The sequence below is a fragment of the Phalacrocorax aristotelis genome, chromosome Z, assembly GCF_949628215.1.
Source record: "Phalacrocorax aristotelis chromosome Z, bGulAri2.1, whole genome shotgun sequence".
NCBI lineage: Eukaryota > Metazoa > Chordata > Aves > Suliformes > Phalacrocoracidae > Phalacrocorax > Phalacrocorax aristotelis.
Genome location: NC_134311.1, coordinates 66245001 through 66263734, shown reverse-complemented (window position 1 = coordinate 66263734; position 18734 = coordinate 66245001). Strand labels below are relative to the sequence as shown.

Genomic DNA, 18734 nt, shown 5'->3' with positions numbered 1-18734 from the left:
TCTTGAGAACAGAAAACTGATTAAGATATAGGAAGTAAAGGGTAGGGCTCACTTAATGATCACTTTTCAGGGTGGAAACAAATCAGCAGTGGAGGTTGACAGGACTGGTGAGGGAGAGGGTTTTTTCAACATTTTTGTCAATGTCCTGGAGAAAGAAGCACATAGTGAAGGCCCCATTGTCCTTAAATAGTCTGAATTATATGCTTTCTGAATCCTTTTTTGGGGTTTTATTTTTTTAATTTAGCAATAGCAGGTGTTCTGGCTTCTATTGCTCTTGCAGGAATATCGGTTCAGACCAAGTTGAATTTCCTTGGCTCCTGTGGTTCTCCAGCTCACTGCTCTGTGAAGCAGTGCTGGCACTGAGCCTTTGTCTTTCAGAATAGCCCAGGCAAAATTCATCACAGGATCATTCACGTCATTGACTGAAAATTAAAGAATGAAAGTGGATGCCTTCACAACACCTTCCTTAAGGAAAGTGGCTGCTAGTGGAAGTTTGCTTAGGTTTGGTTGTGCTCTTCAGATGAGATTTGGGTATCACTGTGCAGAGGGGAGGAAGGTTTATCCCTGACTGTCTTGTAGGGAAACTGTCAGCCTTCATGCTGTGTATTTTGACAGTTACCCATTAGCAGCGATTTCTGTTTGCTATTTTTGATTGTGACCTAATGAGTGAGGTCTGTCAATACTGAATGTGAAGAACAATCTTTCCTGTGGTGGAAACCTCAACATTTGAAGTTTGTTTCTCATTTGGGTTATATTATTTAGTGTCAGTCAAAACAGTTACTTACAGGAAAGGGTGACACTGCACTATCAAATACAGAATTATTCCAGCTAGATGAATTACAAATAAAGTAGGGTGGGATTATTTTTAAGTGTCAGGCAATTTCAACCATTTAAAGATAACTGTGTCTGTGCTCCCTAAATAAATGAAATGAAGCTATGTAATTATTCTCAAAAAGCTGCAGAGGCTGCTCTATTTTGCAAGATGTCAGGCACAGTGCTGTAAAACTGCTGCAAGCTTCAGCTAAACCTCACCATGCAAATGAATAGTGAAAACTATTTGCCTGGAGGAGTTATTTTAAAAGATTAACTTGAATCCCAAAACAGGCAGCTGACAACAGTGTATACCAACTAATCCTGAAAGGGAGATAAAATTTCTTCACCATTTTACTGTGACATATTACACTGAATATTTGAGACTAAATGGTTGTCCAAGCTACAAAAATAGTAATTACCTTCTTTTTGTTTTCCCTTTACCCGTTTACCCTTTTACCCTCCCATTGAATGCTGTAAGGTATCGTTAATTTCTCTAGGAAAGTAGCCATTCAGATCACATAGTAGAATGTCTCATAGTGTACACTGGCACAAAATGGATTATGGAATAGATGGGTATTTAATAGTTTTCAGTATTTTCAAATCTAAGTGCAATAGGTTAGATAGGGCTAGATTCCACAGTCTTTGCATATGATAGGTATTATCACTTCGTGAATAACTTTTTTGATGTTATGGATGACTTGTGAGAATTATCTGTGCTGTTATCAGGCCTTATCCTGACAAACATTTTAGCACATGAATAATGTTCTCACAGACCATGTGATTTTTAAGTACTTGATATCTTAAGTTCTGCAGGTTTAGGGTGATATATAAAAACATTGTTTCTTGGGTTTTCTGTAGCTGTTATTTACCACACGTGCAAATCAGAGTGCAAATAATAATCCACTCCAGATAGACATGTTCCTTTACCTAAGGCGGATTTCCAATTGCATCTTATAAACATATATATATTAAAAATAAAGAAAAAAAAGGAAGGAAAAAAAACACCCTGAAAAAAACCAAACAGTAAAAGAAAATATGGAGCTCAAAGCAAAATTAGTGAACATATCAGAAAAGTCATGTTTGCAACATGTAAATTCAAGGACCAATAGTAATTTGAAATAAGTATGGCAGCCCTGATTTTCTGGTAGTATTGTTTTAGGTTTTCTGTTTAAAAATTATACTGGATCTGTTGTTAGTTTATGATATCATGGTTTCATTTATAATTACATGGACTTCTTTAAAGGCAGCACAGCTTGTTTAGCAAAAAGCAGACTGGAGTTTATGAACTCTAGAAGCAGGTAGAAAATAAATGTTCAGTTTTTTCTTCAGTTATAAAGTTATTATGGTGATCTTTTTGTGTTTTGGCACTTGCTATTTCTGTTTCAGACAATATAGATAATGATTCTGAAAGATTGTGTAGATTTAAGAAATAGAGTACTCTAAAACCTTGAGTGTATTAAATTGATGATGTGGGCTGTACTTTCATTTGTATCAGTTTGGGAAACATTAAAGTCACTAACAGCAGCACAAATGGTTAAGCTGAATATCTTAAAATGCTTACTTATTATGGGAAGATAAAATATTAATTTATCGTCTAACCAGAATTCATAAGATGATGTTAATTCTTACAAATGTATTTTCAATCTAATCCACAGTAAAGAAGGGACAACTACATCTGGTGCTTTTAAGAAGTTTGCCATTATTTGCAGAAAAATATTTTACTGTTTGATTCCAGCCTAACTACATACCAATGGTCATTTAAGAGGGGAAATCAGGGGTAAGGAAGGAAAGTAATGATGAAGGTGTAAGTCCCTTCAAAAAAACAATCACACCAATTCAGTTTTGACTGCATAGGAGGTGCAACAGATAAATCTGACTTGTCAGCCTTGAAATGCTTTTAAAAGAAGACTCAGGTCTGGATCCAGATTTAGTTCGGTCAAATCTTTGTTAAAGCATTGCTGAGGCTACTACTTATTTTCCCACAATGGACTGGACTTTGCACATAACTAGGGTCTTCTTTGTTGCATCCTTCTTCAGACAGCTATGCCTTAGCTGGACTACAAACCAGATGAGATAACAGTTTCTTCAAGGACCAATTCTTTCTCATGAATACGAAAATACAAATGAAAAGAGAGAAAAAGGCATGTAGGGAGAGGCATAAGGAGGAGGATTATGCCTGGAAGAAAGGGTGAAATGAAATGGCAGTGGCCTGAAACAAAAAAGAATCATGATTCAGAGTCACAGTTCTTCCCATTCCTATGATTGTCACTGCCACCTCTTTTGCAGAAGATCTGGCTCTCCCGTATGCTCAGCAGATTGTCTTTCACAGTCCTCCCATCTCCTCTTAGCTGTGAAGCAGCGCCTACACAAAGACAGGTTATAACCCAGAAGCATATAAAAGTCTTGTCTTGAATCTGAAGTTCTCTGCATTTTTTTGGCAGGCCACCAATTCTGGAACCAGTTCTCCTTAGGTAGGAAGCACAAGTTTCACAAAGATACTGTTATTGCCAATGTCTGTGAGAGCAAAAAGCACTGGAGGAGAGGAGAGCAGCGGATCCCTACGGTAGAACTGCTGATGAGGGGGACACAGTGTCTGCCACGCACATGTTTCAGGAGTTTTACTTCAGACAACCTCTAGTCTTCCCAGTTGTCCAGAACACATATTAGTGGCTGGAATAGCTCTTCCAGATTGGCATTGTCTGAAAGAAACAAAGCTGGATGCTCTTAGTTCTCCCCACTTCTTGAGCCAAGGCACAGTAAGTGGTGACCACTAAATGTGCACTCCTGAACCAAAGAAAAATACTTCTGATGGCCATGTGATGTTTGTGGTCAACATCTTGCATGATAGAGAAACTACTGGAGAGACTTGAATTTCTGTCACTCCAAATTGCATTACCAGGGCTCCCAGCAGATAGACCTCCTCAGAGGACACATCTTAAAAAAAAAATCCTTTCAATGTTTAGAATCATAGTTGACTGCTCTGCAATGCTGCTGTTTCATACAATTTGCCATGTAGGTTAAAAAAAAAAGTAGCAATGGGCTGTCATTGCTAGCAGAGAATCAGTATAAAATAAATCTAGGAGGCTAAAGTATTTGAAGATCCTGACAACACATCGATCATATATTTAAATTTATTTTGCATATTCCTCCTACTGCTAAAGTTTAACCAAACTTGCTGAGTACTAAGAAGCTGGGCCGTCTACTGAACCTGTCATCCAGGCCCACCAATTACTGCAACTTCTAAATTTAATTTTTTGTCCTTTAGGTCTCTCCTTTATCTGTACAACCTTAATTGTTAAATCAAAGAATTTCTAAGGGGCCATGACTCATAAGACTCACTGAATACAGACTGGTGACTGAAATGTACCACTGTGCAAGAAACTAAGTTTTGATATGTAAATGTTGACTGTGTAGCTAATGTGTGTGCTGGAACTTTTTTTTTTCTTAACACTTGCAGTGAGAGAAATTATATACATAAACTATCTTACCTCCTTTTCTGTTATCAACACAAGAACAGATTAAATGGAGTGCTAAAGCTGTGGTTTGTATTTACATATCTGTAACTTTTTAATGGTTTTACTTTGTATTATTAGGTATTTAAGAAACCACATTTATGAAACATTAAGAAAGCAATCGAGAGCAGTGTTAAATGTTAAGCATGCTTTATACAAGTTATGATGCTTTAATAACAGTCCTGTAAGCAGACCCTAACTTTATGAATTATTTTCCTCTCTCTTAAAAAATAGAGATCAGAAACAAACTGCACAAAAATCTTAGCATAAACAGAGTAAAAAAGTCCTACAGTTTTTATGGAAGGTAATCTCATGTTTCATGGCTCATCACAAAACAGAATAAAAGCTATATATATATTATTACAACAAATTACAAGATACTTTCTTATTATTGGCTAGAAAATTTACAGAACTTGTAGAACTGCAGTCTACAGGAAGGGTGCGAGACTTATGGTAATATTTGGTTTTCTTGGGTAAAAGCCAGATGAAATGTTACAAAACATAATCTGGTAATGCAGCATCTAAACAGATCTTTTGATCTTTGAATATGAGGATAGTAATATGAAACAGATCTCTAAATTGTTTTGATTCTGAACACTAAAAAGATTTTTTTCTTCTAGGACATGACAGAGTGCTTTGGGCTCTAAGCAAATTGCCAAATGCTTTCCAGCTCTTTGGTCTTAATGATGTGATATCCCAGCCTGGTGAAGGTTGGCAGAGGTAGCTTGGAGAGATGAGGTATGAGGATTGTTCAAAGCCATTCCCTATAGCAACATCTTGGCAAGAATAAGAGTTTAACAAGCCAGAACTAGTAGGTTGTGCTTTTCCAATTATAAATCTTTCCACCACATATTCACCTACGACAACTTTTAAATCAACCTTTCCAAAGGTTTATTATCTCTTTATCTGGGATATTTTTGTGTATGTAATACAAATGCACTGAATATCTAATATTCTTTATAAAAATAAAATTAATGAATATCAGTGTTCAGACACAGGTTTGACTAGATAGTTTTGGAAGTATTCCTATTCTTTCCTGAATTAATCAATATAGTTTCTAAACACTAATTGTGCCTATCAAAAGGAATCCAAGCATTCTTTAATTTAGTTGAAGTCTGATTCATCACCTAAACATTGTGGGGAGACATAGAAACAAAGGAAGGGATATAGGTACTTGTTCAGTGCTGCCTTTAAGTCTAGCTGTTACGAATGACACAACAGAACCAGCCTTTCTCATTAGCAACAGTTTCTCAACACTCCTTCCAGACTGACAGCACCAGCCGGAGAGGGGGATGGAAACATCCAAGGAAATTCAGGTGATGGGATCATGTGTACCACGAAAGTTAGAATCTTTATGGGTACATAGTGTTTGCATTCACATATTTTAGTATTTATTAATATATATTTATGTTTTTAAAAGAAAATATTTCAGAACAGCTTGATTTTTGAAGTGCTTTGCTGAAGAGTAAATTTAAATCTATAGCCGTATTTTAGCAAAGCAAGGAAATCCAAATATATTAGGCAAAACATTGAATCTAGCTTCCTGTTTGAAAATTAGTAAAGAACAGTCTTCCAAAACAATTGGGTTTCTAACGTTGCAGTTCCTTATCAAATATTTATTAGAAGTGAAAAAGGAATTTGCTTGGCTGCCTGGCAAGTAAACGCAAGTCTACTTTAAAAGAAACAGAAGAGCTTGCAAAAATGGCAGAGTTGAAGACTTGCTGTCAGGGACCAAATTCAAGAATCTGCATCTTATCATGTGCTTATACTATCAGTAGGAGAGGCACGAAAAGAAGCAGAGCTCCTACTGAAGAAGTGGAAGAATCACCTGTTTGAGAAGTTGATGTCTTCTTCTTCATTACATCTGAAAGATAACCTTGCTGTTCCTAGTTTCTAGTTTTGCCATTCCTTTATTTGCCTCCAGGTGATCTCTGCACTTACCAATATAGCAAAGGTAAGAAGAGGTTCTCTCTCTCCAGCATGGCACAGTTAACAGTCTTTGCCAGCAGATGAGTGAGCAGATTTCTGGCCCAATTAGCAACTCTCAATGGAAATATAGTTCATCTGTAACAAAGTATTACCAAACATGACCTCAGTGCACCCCTGCAGAGATCAATTGTCATCTTGTTTGCAGCATACTTGCTTGAAAACTCCTAGGATCTAACAAAAGTTTGACTACAAAACTACTAAATAAGCCTTCACAGAAAAGAATGCTTTTGCTAAAGGGTATTCGCTTTCACATTTACACATAGTGTAATGAATCTCTTTCCCATAAATAGAAATAATATAAATTGCTCTTTGGAGTCAGTAGAGATTGCTTTGATTTCAAATTCCTTCATAGCTGCTGCTTCAAAACTATTCTAGTGTGAATGGACAGATAAATTTTCTGTTATTTCTAAGGATATTGAATTATAGTTGGGATAGAGGACTGGTAGAAACTCAGTGTCATTAAATAAAAAACCTGTAGACGAATGTCTCTGTAGTACTGGAATTCCATTTTTCAGTGTTAGGAATATATTTTCCTCTATTATTTCATCCCTTTTCTCACCTAATTTAAATTAAGGCACACTTTTATTCTTTTAAAAAGTAGTTATCAGTGATTTGGGGCTGAATTTTATATTAAGTATTATGGTTTTATATGTGAAGCTCTTTCTATAAATTTTATATTGTAACTTTTTTCTACCTTTAATCTTAAATTAATTATTTATGTTTATTGTCAGTGTATTCTTTCTCATATTTGAATGACGACACCCAATGCAAAACTCTCATGGTAAAAACTTCCACTGACTTCGTCAGGCCTGGGATATATCAATTCAAAGACAGGTTGTGACCTGGGAACCTGACTTCTAAAAATGCATCTGATCCACATTCCACTGCTCACAAACCAAGGAATATCTGGGTTTTTGACTACTTTCTGCCATGACTGCCACAATCTCTTTTTGCTTCTTTTAGGGACTCCAAATGGTAACCACATTGCTGTTTCTGCAAAAGTTCTTCCACTAAAAAATTTACTCCAAAATGTTTTTCTGGACACACATCTTATTGTCATTCTACTCTCTGAGATCTGCCTTAGTGTTTTTCAGGTGTATCTGAAGTCTGAGCCCAAAATTTGTTTCCTTCTATTTTGAATCTTTGATGTTACTCAGTTCAGGGCTAGCTGGAAGTGGGTGAAAAAAGAAGATCAAATTAATCTCAGCATTTATGTCCGCACTGCCCATTTGACTTTCAAGGACAAGGCATTTCTAAACAGTCAGTTAGTAAGAGCTGTGACATTTTTGCAAGCTTTATTTTAGCATTTGTGAAGATGGTTAGTTTTCAGTTCACCCAGCTGTCAAGATCTACTGCTGTGGTGTAGCAGAATTATTGTTTTTTATATGAGCTGTATTAATTGAACAAGTGGCCAAACCTGTGCTTGATCAGCTTACTGAGATAAAAGGACATTTTGCCTTTGTACAGAAAGGCAGAGGAAAATAACTAAAATTGATTACCCTGTTTATCGCTGACTCAATTTGTTGGTTCCCTTGGTAACTGACATTGAAGTAGATTAAGTTACTGGTAGCCTGAAGGAGCCCAACACGTAAGATTTCTATTTCTATCAGCCACATTTAGCAACTTCTGATTGTCAGAAATATGGAGAGAAAAGTGTAACCCTAGTAGAGGGATTGGATTGCTATCACTTTAAATGTAGTTACCCTGATCTAATTATTTTTTGAAGTATTTGAATCATTTGCTGTCAAGAAAATGGGAGAATACTGTGTTGTACTACTGCACCATTTTCATTTATAGTTTTGTTGGTCTGATCCAGAAAGTAAGCAAAGTGAAGCTTAGTCAGTGTCCTGTGTGAAAAACCTCTAAGAAAAAAACCTTCTCAGAGTTTCAGTGAGATGTGATAGTCTTTATTTTTATGCATTATTTCTACACTCTGTTAGGTATTTGATATAAAGCTGCTGCATTTGAGTTTTGGCGTGGTTTAATCTTTGTTGTGGAAAGTGCTTGGAAGTCCTATGAAACTCAAAAATGGTGATATACAAGAATAGGAAACTTTTCACTGACTGTGTAGGTCATAAATCCATTGGACAGGAGGAAACACTGTGCCTATAGGTTTCCAGCAAAGATGTGGATATTCCACAGTCTTGGTGGCTTGTTTGGATGCAGCTCTCTCTCTTCAATGTTTTTTTTTATTTTTGAATGCTCTCTCCTAAGCCTACAGAAGGAATGATTGGCCGATTTTATTGTTTGTTCTGTTGTTGAAGAGCTGTGCTATACCATTCCCTCTGAAACATGTGCTCTCATGTGCTATGTTTTACTGCTGGAGATTTTCCTTTCTGTCTCAGTCCAGCTCCTTATTCGGGTCCTTATTTTTGGTTTCTGATCAAACTGATCCATGACGATCTGAGAGCTGGGGTCTCAAGTTTTTCATGTCAGTATTCACATTTCTTCTTTCTTCTCTGAAGACAGCTTTTATGAAAAAGTAAACAACAGTGAAGACTTTTAGACCTGTTTTCAGACCCTTTTGGACAATCAAAGCATGAAAACCAGAGAAGTGGGGAGCCAGACCCTGGCTCTCTGTGGCTATGTCTGTACTTTGGGATCTGGGAAACCTTCCCAGTTTCCAGACCTGGACACTTGCCCTGAGCACATTGACTCACTCCTCGTAGAACAAAATCTGTCTGTGCAGTTTTCCATCCACACATGCACGCATATGTACACTCTCTTTCTAAGGAGAAAATATAGGCACATAGGCCAGCGAGCAAACCTAGTGTTGTCCCACAGTATGCCTAAACTGGATTGTCTGGGCTTGCCAGAAAGCCCACTTAAGATGCAATCTAAACATATTTTGAATTAATTTTTTGTTGTTGTTTTGTCTGAATTTTAAGTGAATGCATCTATCTCCTCACTGGGACACTAAGAGCAATAGCCTGTATATACATGTGTAAAAAAATTATTCAGACATTTGACGGAGCAGGGAATAATTATATCTGGGAGGTTGCTGTATGGCTCCATTTCAGACAATTTTAGAGCATTTCCAGTTAATATAGGTCAAGAGAACAGGATTCTTACGCACTGAATGGAAAGCATTCAGTTGCCCATAAGAAACATATGCACTGCTGGCAGTAATATAGCAGCAACTCTAGTCATCTTTGGCAGACTCAGATTTTTCTTGCTGTGTAGAAATATTTTCTGTCCTATTCTGCTTCCCTCTGCTGTTGAATATGGGTCTAAGAGTTTGTAGACTTCACAGTGGACTTTCCTGCCTACAGATTTTAAATCTGCTGCCTAAGGAGCTGCCTTTAACTAATAAAACTAGAATTTAAAAAAAAAAATCAAAATATTAAGTCCAGTTTTCTCTTTTGATGCTTATTTTTTGATGTTTAAATGAACAAAATTGCCTTGGAGCTTTTCTCTATGTTCAGTACTGAATGCTTACATATTAACAGCTGCACACAGAGTAACCTTTTAAAATAGGCTTTTATTTAATTAAGCCATATGCTAGCACAATTCCTAACCGACTCAATTGTAAATTGTCACAGTTACGCAGTGTGCTTTCTTCTACTGAAATTTTATTTGCCTGGTTTTCTGCCATAGGGTATATATCTGGAACAAAACAAATTCTCAGGCTTAATGAGGAAGAAACTAAAAGACCTGGAAAGTCTATCTTGTTTGCTAGTTTCAGCTCATCAGAGAGATCAGCATCATCATGGGTTCTGTTCACGGGTGGAGCTCATACAGTCACAGAGACACTTTAGCGTTTGCTGAGACACAAAAGCTGAAACCTTCCCATCTGGGAGTAATGTCCTAGAAGACTGTGCAAAAAATCAAAATGGAGGAGGCCTTCTTGGTACTGGGATATTAGGTCTGCCTACATATTTTTCTTGTAAGTTTTCTTTTGGGCGGGGGGGGCAGTGGGTACAGAAATAAAGAAAACACTGCATAGAATGGAAGTAATATAGTTCTTTGTAAGGTCACTGTTCTCTGTTTTAAGAATCCTTTTTCCTTCCTTCTGTTGCTGATTAAAACAGACCAATTTGTAGTATGGATGAAATTTATACAGCCACAGCATGGATAATTGAGATTTCTAACAGTGCCATCAACAAAACAACAGAAGAAGTGGTTCATACCATAAAGACAATAATAGATCTGTGACAAGAAATTGAAATAAGGTGAGGACATAATGCTGCTATCTTCTTGAATATCATGGGAAAAAACTCTGCCCACTTTCCTGGGGACAAGATTTCACCTTCATTTCTGGAATGCCGATTTTAAAGTTATTTTTCCCTTGCCCACATCTGACAGTGAAGTCTTATCACCAGCACTTTCCCCCAGTGTCCCTTGCTGATACAGGATGTCAAGCTTCCTAGCTACTGCTATTTCCAGACCAGGAAAATAAAACAGATTTGCCTTCAGGGATTTGTTGTTTTTATTTAGCCTGATCCAAAGCATGATGAAGTCAATGAACCATTCTTTCCCTTTTAGGATAAGATATTTCCTTCTATCTAAGAATAAGTTATATATGAAAAGGCTCTGCTGAGCAAGAAAGGGTCATTTTGGTTAGTCGAGCAAGATTCAGGGAACTGAAAAGAATTCAGTTATTTACCTCTAGGCATATTTTTGTGATCCTCTAGTTTTAAGCTCTGAGAACACACTTAGTTAGTACTTCAACAGACAATTTAGAAATTTAGCTTGATATGTTTATTAATATTCCAATATATGTTGACCAGCATTTGAGGAGCTGCCCAGGGTTTGTTACATCACAAACACTCCAAATCCAGAATGATGACATTGTGCAGCCTCTGAGTTTCAGTTCATCAATGCTTTAATAATGCATTTCCTCCTCTACCTTTTTTTTTTCATTAGTTCAGTTCTAGGAATTGTTGCCTTACTTACAGATGATTAAATAGTTCTACTGATTATTTTCCTTTCCATGGTCTCTATCTGGATTGCTTAAATCATATCTGTTTTATGAGAAGTTAATTTGAAATTTTTTTTCCAAATTTGTATAATTTGGCATTAGTTGAAAAGAAGATCCTAATATCTTCCTAGATAGTTTCCTAGGACAAAGAAATTTAGTCAGATTTCTGTGAAGCATGTTTCTATTATTTTTTAGGATTTCACTGCGCAAGACTTTAAAAGACAGGGAAATAATAATGTGATTGTCAATACCATGGTCTTAACTGACTAAGCAGAGATTTGTTTTTACTGGTCGGGAATAATATAGTTTCCCCAGATGTAAAAGTTAGGTTATTGAACTATCAAGGTTTCAAAATAGAAAAATCCTCCTTCTTTTCTTTTTTCTTCTCTTAACTTTTCACAATGTGACCACTGCTTCTGAAGATATTTCCAAATGGAAAGAAGTACACTGAGAAAACTATGTTTTTGCTTCACAGCCAAGCTGCAAAAACTGGCAGTGACTGCTTTGCAGTGCACACAGATTTAGGACGTGCTTTTGTCTACTCAGTGATGAGATAAAAATCAGAGTTGTTTTTCTCTGTCACGAAATAGCTAGTCAACAGGTGTCATTAGCACAGATAAACCACTTGATTGGAAAAAACCTCAGCTATAATTCAATGTGTGGATATCAGCAACCCTCACCTCACCTATACTTTAACAGAAAAGTATTAAAAAGGGCACTTTTTCTAGTCTGGAGTTATGTTCCATAAGAAAAATACAATTTTATGCATTTTGATAGTAGTTTTTCAGAAGACAAGCATACAAGCATTCCCAAGCATTTGGGAAGACAAGCTGATGAAATCGAGTATTCTGTACTTTCCTGTCATGGCTTGGGTAATACCATATCCATGCAGTCCAGTGCAGACTGATGGATGCCCACTCTATTCACAGTCTGAACTAACAGCTAAGGCTTAACAGTTAAATAGAATGACTGCATTATGATCTGTTATGCCAAATACTGAAAAAGGAAAGCTGACTTTTCATCTGATAAGGCCATAGCAATATGTTAAGATCAAGGTTTGTCTACTCAGGAGACTGCTGGTGCAACAGTAGATCAAGGAGTTTGCATTAAATCTACTCTGCTAAAATGTATTCCGAACCTTAGCCAAAATCAGTTCTGGAAGGATTATATTTAGTGCTAACAGGATGCTTAGTCAAAGGCATCACTGGAGAAATGAGACATATAAACTAAGATTAGAGATATCACTGAAAAAATTCATTTGTGTTTTAAGAGGACTTTTCAGAATTTTATTTTATTTTTATGCAATTTAACCAGGTCATGCTGTGGAAAACTAAGGCATCTTGAACTTTAAAAAGATTTATGGATTTGCTGTATAGCAGCATAGGTGCTGCAAAAATCTTGGCAAGGTGCTTGTTTTCATAGGATTTCTTACTCACTTTTCAAATAAATATTTGCTCTCAAAGGGCAACAGGATCCCCAGACTTCATTGTCAGGACCCTTGGTAAAGTAGTGCTTTGTATAAAGGAGTCACTTCATGATAAAGCTGAGTTTTGGTGACTGATAGTTCAGTTTTGCTTGTAGTAGATACATGTGAAAAGCTTGATCTTTACAATCCCAGTTTTAGAGCATGTGTTTTTCAAAATAAAAAGCTGTAGACTAGTAGTGCAGGTTTAAAGGAGCGTAAGACGCAGCCACTAAGAAGTACCTACTAACAGTATCCAACCTTGTATTTCACGCAGGCTAGCAGGAGGAATGAGAAGATGGTAAGAATATTTCTTTACAAAACAGGTAGGAAAATGTCAGGTTGTTTTTGCTGGGGAAACTGAGAAAAATAGTGTTCCTGTTTAATTGCCTCCATGCAAGCCAGTAGCAGTTTGTTTTGTTCCCTGACTGAATTATATAATCATGGAATGGGGCCTTTAAAGGTCATCTCATCCAACTCCCCAGCAATGAGCAGGGACATCTTCAACTAGATCAGGCTGCTCAGGGCCCCATCCAGCCTGACCTTGAATGTTTCCAGGGATGGGGCATTGACCACCTCTCTGGGCAACGCTTCCAGTGTTTCACCACTTTCACTGTAAACTAATTCTTCCTGATATCTAGTCTAAATCTATCCTTTTTTACTTTAAAACTGTTACCCCTTGTCCTATTGCAAAAGGTCCTGCTAAAACTTTTATTCCTGTCTTTCATATAAGCCCTCTCTAAGTACTGAAAGGCCACTATAAGGTCCTCCTGCAGCCTTCTCTTCTCCAGAGTGAACAACCCCAACTCTCTCAGCCTGTCCTCACAGGAGAGGTGCTCCAGCCCTCTGGAGTGTATATCAAATGAATTAATGTGATGGGTCTTGCTTTATGTAAACTCAATGCACTATTACTGTTTCACCAATTACTGTCGCTCAGGAGAAATCTAAGAAGAATCTCCATGCTACAGTCCATCTTTCCAAAAGTCATTGAGAAATACACTTCTAAAAGGGAGACAGAATTAATATATTAATATAATATCTGAGGTTCTTGAGCAAGGGACTGACAAAGGTCCTGTCATATATTTTCATCACAGTAACTAATGAACAGTGGTATACACATCATACAGATTTTTTTTTTCATTTTCACGTCAATTCGAGATTTCTTTCTATTGCAGGCCCAGCACTCAGAGTAACGCTCTTACTGTGAAAATTCAACAGGACATCATACAGTTATTTTTTCAGAGGGATTCAAGATTTCCTTTTTGCTTCTTTAGCTCTATGCTCTTGAAATACCCTATTGTTTATTACTTCAGCTGTACAGAACTCAGTGCCGTGGGGTTCATGGCACAAGATGCACAGAATTGATTTTTGAGGCCATCATCCTTTAAATGCCAAACCTGGACCTTCTTAAGCATTTCTAAATGTATGCTTTAGTGCTCTTTGAAGATTAGTCATCTTCAGGGCGTGCCCAGATCAACTCTCAGAAGCTGAGAGGGACATTAGACTTGGAATCATAGAATCATAGAATGAGTTTGGGTTGGAAGGGACCTTTAAACATCATCTAGTTCCAACCCCCCTGCCATGGGCAGGGACACTTTCCACTAGATCACATTGCTCAAAGTCCCATCCAGCCTGGCCTTGAACAACACCAGGGAGGGGCTATCCACAACTTCTCTGGGCAAACAGTTCCCATGTTTCACCACCCTCACAGTAAAGAATTTCATCCTACTATCTAACCTAAATCTATCTTCTTTCAGTTTAAAACAGTTACACCTTGTCCTGTCACTATGCTTCCTGATAAAGAGTCCCTCCCTGTCTTTCCTGTAGGCCCCCTTTAGGTTCTGGAAGGTGCCATGATCCACTGTTGAAGAATTTGGCGGAGGTTAAACCCCCTTGCTTTCCAACTGACCTCAGGTGATCCTGGGAGGTTGAGGGCAGCTGGGCTTCACTTCTGATCAACTCTGATGTTTTATTGTGACTAGGTTCCTTTTACATTCTGGGAAACACAATTAAGATTCAAAATGGAGTCAAGTGCCAAGTCACTTAATTTGGCCAATAACAAATGCTGAGATAAAAGCAGAGAAAGAGAGAAAAGGTGAAAAAGAGAACGGGAGAGAGAGAGAGAGAGTGTCGCGATAGCTACCACCCTGGATCTGTAGTGATTGTCCGGTCTGTCTGATGTATCTTTGAAGCTGGTGGAGGAGGGATGTTCCAGAACACTCCTCGTGGTCTCCGCTGGTTTCCCCTTTTTATAAGGTTGCTCTCTTGCATAGTCAATAACTGTTTTGCATACCAACGCCTCCCACTCGGTGGTGGGGCACACGCCCTGTACCATCACTAGAGGGTGTTTGAAAGTTCTAAAGGGTCCAAGCCCCCCCAGTATGTTGTCAGTCGACCCTGGGCCCAGGTACATGTGCAGAGGATGTGTACTCCGAGATAATAGGACACACATTCCTGTTGGGTTTGCCTTGGTGACTAAACTGTCCCGATCAGTTGCCATAGTGATCAGGCTTTGCTAGTTAAATTTGCCTGCCAACAATGTTGAGATAAGTTTCTAGTTCGTTACAGAAGGCAACTATAAGGCCTTCTCTTTTTCAGCCTAAACAACCCCAACTCTCTCAGCCTGAGAGAAGTACACAGGAGAGGTGTTCCAGCCCTTGGATCATTTTTGTGGCCTCCTCTGGACCTGCTCCAAGAAGTCCATGTCTTTCCTGCACTGAGGACTCCAGAGCTGGATGCAGCACAGCAGGTGGGGTCTCACAGGGGTGGAATAGAGGGGCAGAATCACCTCCCTCAACCTGCTGGCCACACTTTTTTTTATGCAGCCCAGGGTGCAATTGGCTTTCTGGGCTGCAAGCGTTCATTACTAGCTCATATTCAGTTTTTTATCTACCAATATCCCAAGTCCTTCTCCAGCAGGCTGCTCTCAATCCACCTGCCCAGCCTGTATCCCCATGTTTGGGATTGCCCCAACCCAGGTGCAGGACCTTACACTTGGCCTTGTTGAACTGCATGATTTTCACATAGGACCACCTCTCTAGCCTTTCATGGTCCCTCTGGATGGCATTCCTTCCCTTTAGAGTATAAACTGCACCACTCAACTTGGTGTCATCTGCAAACTTGCTGAGGGTGCACTTGATCCCACTGTCTGTGTCCACGACAAAAATGTTACATAGTACTGGTCCCAGTACTGACCCCTGGGGGACCACGCTTATCCCTGGTCTCCACCCAGATACTGAGCCATTGACCACAACTCTTTGAGTGCAACCATCCAGCTAATTCCTTACCCACCAAGTAGTCCACCTGTCAAATCCATGTCTCTCCAATTTAAAGCCAAGGATGTCGTGCAGGACAGTATCAAATGCTTTGCAGAAATCCAGGTATGTGATGTCAGTTGCTCTTCTATCCACCAACTCTGCAACCCTGTCATAGAAGGCTATCACATTCATCAGGCACAATTTGCCCTTGCTGAAGGCATGTTGGCTGTCACCAGTCACTTCTCTGTTCTCCATGTGACTTAGCTTATTTTCCGGGAAGATCTGCCCCACGATCTTTCAGGGCACAGAAGTGAGACTGACCAACCTGTAGTTCCCCAGGTCTTTCTTTTTTTCCCTTTTTAAAAATGGGGGTTATGCTTCCCCTCTTCCGGTCACTGGGAACTTCACCAGTCTGCCACGACTTTTCAAATATGGTGGGTAGTGGCTTAGCAACTTCATATGCCAGTACCCTCAGGACCCTCAGATGCATCTCATCAGATCCCATGGACCTGTGCACATTTACGTTCCTTAGATGGCCTTGAACCTGACCTTCTCCTGTGGTGGGCAGTACTTCATTCTACCAGCCTTTGGATTCTGTGAGTTGGGTGGCATGGCTAGAGCACTTGCTGGTGAAGACAGAGGTAAAAAAATCGAGTATCTCAGCCTTCTCCATGTCAGTTGTAGCCAGGTCTGCTCTTTCACTCATTGGGGGAATACAGTTTCTTTCATCTTCCTTTGCTGTCCGATGTACCTGAAGAAACCCTTCTTGTTATTTTCACATCCTGAGCCAAGTTCAGCTCCAGCTGTGCCTTGGCTTTCCTGATCCCTTCCCTGCACTTTTGGGCCATATCACTGTAATCTCCCCTGGATGTATATCCCTGCCTCCACTGCCTGTGTATTTTAGTTTTGTGTTTTATTTTGGCTAAGAGGTCTTCATTTAGACAAGCTGACCTCCTGTCTCCTCTGCCCAACTTCTTGCACATCGGGATTGAGAGCTTAGTCTTTTAAAATGCAGGTTTATACCTATGTAACCCCTGGGGGAAGGATTGTTTCTGTTTTTCCACTGTCTTTATGAACTTTGCTGACTCAAAGTTATGAAAAGATTTTTATTTTCAAATATGTTTTTTTCCTACAGAAAAGGCCTCAGTCTTGGCCTCATAAACATCTGAAATACTGCACAGATGATAGCCATGCCTTCAAACAGGAAGGAAAAAATCTGTTAAATTCTGTAGCTGGCAATTTTAACTTTTTTTTTGGAGCCTGCATGGAATACAGCCTGTGTTAACAATGTCCTTCAGTAATACTACCTAAAGAGGCTACTTTATTTGAGAGATTCTGTCAAGCTGTTTTAAAAAGGGGTTGCTCATATTTTATATTGTCTTCTTTTCCAAGTTTTCCTGCTGTTTCTTTAATTTCCCTGATCATTTTGCATTTTGTTCTCCAGCCTTGTGTCTCACTATACATTACATGCAAAATTAGGTAAGTTTTTTGAGGAACACTTAATAAATTGTGGACCTTCCTAGCTTTCTATTAGCTGTTCATCTACTGTATACAGGGACTTGTCAGAGATCAGGTGTTCTACAGACCAGGTTAATGACTTCTGGTCAGTTCAGCTCCTCACCGCATGAATGCTGGAATTTATTCATCCTGCAACAAAGCTTAATTGACTTTTCATAGGCAAGAATTACTTCTGCCTGTCACCTCTTCTTTATGTACAAAAGTTTCTGTAGCTTTGTTTACTTTAGTATTTCATACTTCCATGGGTAAATCTTTGGCAGAATATTAGGATTTCCTCATACAGTTAACTAACAGGCCTGAATCTAAAACTAACTCAAACGTTCAGGTATATCTTCATCTCACAGTGCAGTGCCATGTGGATCAGGCAATATGCTTAGGCAGAAAGTGCTATTTATGTTCTCATGCTGTTTTCAGCTCATTCAGCACTAGCTCAAGTATCTCCATGTTGTGCAACGATCTTGTTTTAAGCTCTATTTTCTAATAAACAGTGTAGTTAATGAAACAATGGATGAATTGTTTATAAAAAACTCTACCATTTGTCAGACAAAATGGAAGTAGCTCTGGGAAACCAACAACACTTCGTTCATTGGGAGAGAAGGGTGATGGAGAAAAGAAGAAAAAGTATAAAACCCCAACAGCTGTTTATGAATAGAGCTTATTATTTCTGTGTTATGTTCCCAAAATATAAGCAAAAGAGTTTGGAAACTGATTTGTACTTTTATTTGTGTTTACTTTTTATCCCAGCTCTCATATCCCAAAATGCTATTGTGTCTGGCGGTAACAGCAGGCATGGTATCACTTACATGAATTGAGATGAACTGATGAAGAATGAAATAAGCATGTGTAGGCCACGACTTTGACAGGATCAGATGATGGTTGTACAAAGAGGTGGAATGTAGAAATACTTGCTGAGAAACTTCAGAAATAGTTTGGATTGTCAGATGAACACATGCAGCATTATGTGAACTTCTGAAATACTGTAAACTCTTCAGTTATTAGATAATATCATTAAGAAAGTTGGATTAAGTATTTTAGATTAATTTTCAAAATTTAATTAAACATAGAATTTACATCTTAAAAATGTATGTCTATACATTAGTCTACATTCAGTTCAATATTAAGCACCAGTTTGGGTGTTGGGTAATCTACATATTTCCATAAACGTCAATATGTTTCAACATGAGCCCACTCCTCAGTAGGCTAAACAACCCCCTGATATTTCTTTCTTCCAATCCATTTAAAATTTTATTTTAGATGATAGT

General features: G+C 38.4%; 1 long non-coding RNA gene across 7 annotated transcripts in view; it reads left to right on the top strand.

Moving 5' to 3' along the window:
• Nucleotides 1-18734, top strand: part of LOC142050261 (uncharacterized) — a 59747-nt gene that overhangs the window by 18023 nt on the left and 22990 nt on the right. For 2 of the 7 annotated variants that reach the window (XR_012657973.1, XR_012657978.1), the window contains exons 2-5: nt 4946-5063; nt 10358-10486; nt 12975-13023; nt 15296-15446. The exons of 2 other annotated variants lie outside the window; for them this stretch is intronic. This is a non-coding gene — a long non-coding RNA (uncharacterized LOC142050261). The remainder of the gene's footprint in view (nt 1-4945; nt 5064-10357; nt 10487-12974; nt 13024-15295; nt 15447-18734) is intronic. 3 more of the 7 variants (XR_012657975.1, XR_012657977.1, XR_012657976.1) reach the window with 3 other exon arrangements.